This window comes from Ixodes scapularis, unplaced genomic scaffold, assembly GCF_016920785.2.
Source record: "Ixodes scapularis isolate PalLabHiFi unplaced genomic scaffold, ASM1692078v2 PGA_scaffold1__304_contigs__length_218370807, whole genome shotgun sequence".
Classification (NCBI taxonomy): Eukaryota; Metazoa; Arthropoda; class Arachnida; order Ixodida; family Ixodidae; genus Ixodes; species Ixodes scapularis.
Window position 1 is genome coordinate 115873776 of NW_024609846.1, and position 6370 is coordinate 115880145.

Here is a 6370-nt window from a genome sequence, read left to right on the forward strand (position 1 = left end):
TTTTGTGGTTTAGACAGAACCCGGCACCAAATATAATCAAAGTCGTGGGTCATTAAAGGCACACGCTTAACTTAAAAAAAAAAAAATTATATCTATTTTTGTGGATTTAAAAAAACTACCAACACGTTAAATGAAAAAAAAATTGCTCAAAAAACCGGAAGCAAAAAAAAAAAAAAAAATTGGGTTGTGTGTATGCTTATACAGCCTAGAAGTTGGTCTGCCTGAACGGATGACAAGTCTCCCAGCTGTAGATGAGCAATTTAGCCAGTGCAGTGCAACCGCTAACCTGGGGTCTTTAACGTGCATCACGCAGCACTGGTACACGACCGCACGCCGGTACGATGCTCATCCAGATCGAGACGGGCGGGGGGGGGGGGGGGGGGGGGGGATTCAACTTAGAATCCCTGGGTTCTGCAGCGCGAGCTTTCGCTCCACGTGCTCCGAGCTGGTGTGCGCTTAGTGTGCGCTAGCCGATACAAAGTATAGAGAAGGCGAGCGCGTGCAGCGGTTGTATCTACGTTCCCAGTATTTGGTGCTTGGGTAGTTTAGCGAAAGTTCGATACGCGACGTGCGCGATCGAAAGCGTCGCTGTGATCGGCCTTCCACGATGAGGCCGAATGCTATTTATGACGTCAGCAAAGGATTTCTCGTCGTCAGAAATAAGAGTAATGTAAGAACTTCAATTTTTACGGTGTTGGCAGTGTTGGCTTCAGAGCGCAATGATTTCAAGCTTCCACCATGGTAATTACAAACACCATCGAACTTGTTGTTCGCAAGGTAATGACGTTACGAGAGGGGACCATAGGAAGGCGCCACCAAAACATCTCGCGACGAATAGCCTAACTTATGCTCAGAGCGATCGAAACAACAGAAATGACAAGATCATGGGGAGAAGTGTTCGCTGAACAGAACGGGCTCAGTTATACAAAAAAGAAAAAAAAAAAACTCGCATCGTTCAGCAATCATGAGTTGGGAAAAAAATTGTCAAGGTGCAGGCGAGGTGGTGTACGTTGATCATGAATCATGATGTAGAATCCTTAGACTGGGAATGAAATTTGAAAGAAAAACTGCAAGAAGACAGAAAAAAGGGGGGACAATGTCTCAAATATACGTTGTCCTGTCCCCCTCGACAGACGCGACCGGGGCAGACCGGGGTTGCCTCCGTCACGTCTGTCGCGTTGAACCACTCTAAACGTAACATAGGAAAAGCTTTAAACAGCTTTAACTCAAAACGTGACCGCACAAATAAAGAAACTGGATTCTTTTTTTGCATTAAATTTCAGGGGGATGGCGCGCACGCCGCTCCCCCACTACCAAAAATTGCATGCCCCAGCTATCCCAGTTTGGGAAAGTGGCAGGTTTCAGCCAACCGAAGTGCAATGGAAGGCCTCCGCCCGGGGCGCCCCCCTCCCTGATCAGGGGCCGCCCAGCACCAGGTAAGTATGCTCAGCCGAGGCACGAAAACTGGCGTCTTTCTAGACGTGCACCCTAAAATGACCGGTGACACGGCCTACTCAAGCATCGTTTGTCTCGTTTCTACGAAGTCTGCCAAGCTACAACAAAACAATCCGTGCGACCAGCATGAATTCGATATATCTCTAACATATAGTATGCTCTAGATAAATTGGTATATTTTTTTAATATTGAATTTTTATACAAGGGGAAACGTAAATCGAACTGAGTAAGCTCTTGATATTAGCGGAGTCCTTCACTAGCCTTTTGTAGGCGCGTGTGTAATGCTCGTGTGCTGAAATGTGCGGTAGATGCACCGCCTCCAGCGCGAGCTTTCAACCTTCCATATCACGTCGGCGCACACGCAGTCAAACGCGACGGGCGGCTTCAAGCACGTACTATACTCTGTTTTCCCTTATGATGTACCGCAGGAAAGGCTACAAGCGCGAGCTCCTTGCTCTAGGGCACATCTCGGCGGCACAAGCTCTCGTGCGTTAAGAGCAGCCCCCAACGCTATGAGCTCGAGCTTGTAGCCTTGTCTGCGGTACAACACAAGGTGAAACGGAGTATAGGAGATTCTCTTTTTTCTTTTCTCTTCAGGAGATTGTACGTTGCAACTGGTTGCAACAGACTCTTTGAGGGGACCAGCTTGCGCTAAATCACATCTATGTGTCTGCGCTTCTCTTGCAAGTGGCGTGAAGTACGCGAGTGCCCGAGGCCCGTGTTTGAGTGGCCCTGGAAGCAAAAGGCTGCGCAGCACTGAAATGAGCGGCCCTTGGAAGGGAATGGAGCCGGAGTACCCGCTCGTGGCACGTGCGCGTTTCCATAACAATGGTTGCCGGTACTTGCAAGCGTGAATTTAATCGATAGACTTTACCTCGCGCTAGTGCTAGTTCGACTAAAACATATTAAGGATGTGCGTGCGCCAGTGGAAACATAATTTTTCTCATTATTTACGATATTGAACTGAAATTTTTAAAGCTTTTGGCGCTTAACCTTGTCTTTAAAAACCTGGTGATAGATTACGCAAAGTAAAGCAAATTGTTCTGTGTATGTTTATACGGCCGGAAATTAGTCTGCCCCAAAGGGCGACTTGTCGCCCAGCTGTAGATGAGGAATTTAGGCAGTGCGGTGCAACCACTAGCATTGGGTCTTCAACGTGCACCACGCAGTAGTGTGATACACGGCCGCACGTCGGTACGATGCTCATCCAGATCGGAACGGGCAAGGGTAGGGATTTAACCTAGGATCCCTGGGTTCTGCAGTGCGAGCTTTCACTCTACGTGCTCCGCGCTAGTCTGCGCCGGCCCATTCGGCCACCGATCCCCCTGGCGTTAGATTACGAGAAAAGCGCACAAACATCAAGCACGAAGTGCTTGACCTTCGCTTTTTCCGTGCGACGTGCAACGTGCGCGTGTTTCGCCTGCTTCACAAAAAAAAAAAAAAAGGAAAAATAAAAATAAAATTTGGTTGGGGGAAGCCACGTGACTTAAGGCAACTCTCTCCTCCTCTACCATTTCATCTTCCGCTCCAGTCCAGTTTTAATTTCGGTTTCGAGCAGTAGCGTTTTTTTTGACTTTATTAAAAATATACGTGACTCTGTAGCAAAATTTTAATTGGGTTGCCTTCTAACACTATTACTAATCGCCCGGCAGAAAAGAAGACGAAAAAATTGGGGAGGGGTGTCACTGTCCCTTTGATGCCTTCAAAATAAATTTAAAGGATCGTTCCTCAAATACTGCATTATATGCATTATAGAACTTTGGAGATAAAGGTCGCTATCAATTTTCAAATGACATCCCTGAGTTAAGGAAGGTCGCCTAAGGTAACCAATTTAAAAATACCAATAACAACGTTTTAGAGTATTGCCAGTTCTTTTATTTCAATATTGGTTCTGAAGTCGGAAGAAAAAATGTAGAACAGGCATAGTGTCAGCGTCCTTCTTGACTTGGCGCTTTCCAGATTTTTTAAATTTTTTTTAGTCTGCTTCGTTTTTACGTAAAATAAAAAGAGCGTCTTTGCTCTTGACATTTTTCGTACCGTACTTAATTATTTACTCGCATTATATTAATGCTGCCATATTTCGCCATGAAAGACTCGAAAAATGTAACACGGTAAAGTCTTGGAGTACATTGGCCTCGTAACGCATCCCCTGAACGTCAAGTCTAAAGTGCCCAGATACCTGCCCGAATCTGAGAGTGAAAAATGAACGCCATGAGGACACAGATTATATATTGCCAAAGGGATCAAGAAATGGATAATTCACAATGGACTAATAGAGATGCAATGCGTGGAACCGAATTTTTTATCGGTTCGGATTCGGGTTCACGGCTTTCAGTTCAGTTCTGGGGAGCAAGAATAACGGTTCGAACCGGTTCGAACTGGTTTGAACCGTTACATTGACAATATATGTTCCGCGTTGTTTTGGCAACAGGCACTACTTCAACCGTGAAACGAGTAGCTATATATCTTCTTATTGTTTGAACAAACCACTTTTATTTTCAGGTACCAAAAATAAGAAATTACCTTATTTAATTTCACTGACAGTAAAAGAAAAGCTAGTTCAACATACAAAACGTCGTGTTTACCCAACTCGACATCTATTTGTTTACTTCGGTCGTATATAAAGGGTGTTTCTTTTTAAGCTGAACAGATTTGCTCACAAAAAGCCTTGAAAGATATGGTTATAATTAGAAACTTGCTGAGCGTCATTCAAAACCACCAAACCAGTCAATATTATAAAGACTCGGAGCACGCAGGAAGCGCGGTGGAGTGGTAAAGTTACAACTACTGGTGCGATACCTTGGTTGTTCCGTCTCTTATCATAGCCCCAGCCTCATGCTTGTTGCAGTAGGGGCCAATTTCAGCGCACTACTGCACTTTCCACGAGCTATAATTCTTTCTAAAATACTATTTAGTGGTTTTCGAAGACTCTCAGCAAGTTTTTAACTGAAACGATATGTCTAATTTCCCTAATTAACAAGTTAATCCCCAAAATATATTTATTATTCGACTTATTGTAACGATTAGCCTTCTATATTATGTCTCCCTGGCCGTCTATAACTAACCTGCCAAAACCGCATTAATGTATCTTTCACGGCTTTGTTAACGCGAAAGTATCAACTATCTCATGGAGCGAACCAACGTCATCAGCTTTGAGACCATGCAAAACGGCACCTTAATGAAAGCACGCACAAAGCTAGCCAACGGCACGTTTTACACTTCGTACCCATTGGCTGGCGCGCGTCGACGAGGCTCCCACTGGCCGCTGCGCGTCAGTTTGTGTGGTGTCATCCTGACTGTGTTATCACACTGTTGTGTTATCACTGATCACCGCGGTCGCTCGCCTCTTATCGGTTGTACGGCGCGTGGAATAAACCAAGGGGTTCGTTCTGCTGAGAACTACGTTGCTGTCTGTTCCTTCCTCGCGCCGCAAGGCACACGACAGTTTGAACGATCGTTCACCCGCTGCGTGTCTGCGATGCAGCGGCTCCACCGTTCTACGCCCAGGGTCAGCGCGTTGTACACCGCAGGTTAAAGGAGCAATGCAACAATTTTTGTACTTTGCGCAAATACCGCTTAAAACGGATCCCTAATGTTAATGACCTATGAAACACGCGTTCGTTTTTCACCCCACGCAATAGAAGTCCCAGAAAAAAATTAAAGAAAAACGAGCAGCGTTTACCCCCTCAACTCGCAGCCAGAACAAGCGGCCATGTGATCTGGAGCCGATTATATGCCGCCAGTGTTGATCATAGCCACGCGCTGGGGTTGGCAAAGCGGAGGACACGCGCTGAGTTCCAGACATTGTTATGGCTCGGCTGTTGTCGTCGTTGCAGCGATTGGACACGGGTCACAACCCGAATGCTTCTCGAGCTAGCAATTGTCACGAGCCCAAGTCGAGTGCCCACGCAATGCTCGGGTCCAATCTATGAACCGCATTCAAATATCGTCACTTGGGTGTACTGCGATCCCCGAGTTACGTCATCCAATTTTACAAAGGAGAGATTGAATGAAAATGATCGCTTTTGTCCTTGAAATTACACCGCAACAAAGGAGTTTCTTGGCCAGTGGCGTTGCGTGTGAGTATCCTTGAGTCCCAGGTGTGCCAGTAGCTCGTGTAGAAAGAAAAACATTCCAACTGAATATCGTTGCACAGCTCCTTTAATTAAAGAAGGGAGCGAAGAGCGGCGTGCGTGCTTTCGCATTCACAACTCGTAAGAAGTGCTTAGGTGTACCTCAAGCCTTTTCTTTTTAAAGAAAGTTGTTAAGCTTAAAAAGACCCTGTATTTTACCTAAATCAAAAGGTGATCAGCCTGGTAGGTCCACTAAAATACCCGTGATTGGTGCATATTTGCGTCGCAATATTAAAAAGTTGAAGCCTAGTTGTGCTCGTGAACTTAGGAATTAATTACAACACATAAAAGTGCGAAATGGGCACTTCCTCGCCATATATATCGTGAAATCTAGTGTCCGAAATACTTTTTCACAATACCTATAATGACGACGCAACTGAGTTAAAAGCAATAATATTTTTAAAATTGCACAAAAGTTTTAGGACGAACCTTTCCAGTTTAACTTTTATAGAACAACTGAGCGGCAATCACAACGCTTGTTTTTCTTACCAGTATTGTTCACACGCAGCATCCTGATGCTGGACAATAATCACGCAGAAAAGACTGATCAAAATTGTTCACTCCAATCTATACGTACCTTCGTGGTCAGATCGAATCTGGCCTCAAATAGCGCGTACCCAAGTGAACATCTTCGGCATAGCTTGGAGTTCGACCCATGTTCTTGACAAGATACAGGTCAATTCAATTTGCAAATAAGCATCACCCTTGCAGTAAAGATTCTCCCTTCCAGGAGCGATGGTGGTTTTCCCGGCACTCCGTCGTCTCCCTCGGGTTTCGATGGA

At 45.4% G+C, this 6370-nt stretch overlaps 1 non-coding gene across 1 annotated transcript; it reads right to left on the reverse strand.

Annotated features, from left to right (window-relative positions):
* Positions 1-1281: 1281 nt before the first annotated feature.
* Positions 1282-1444, reverse strand: LOC115324924. The gene has a single exon (XR_003919398.2). It is a non-coding gene; the product is annotated as a U1 spliceosomal RNA (small nuclear RNA).
* Positions 1445-6370: the final 4926 nt, after the last annotated feature.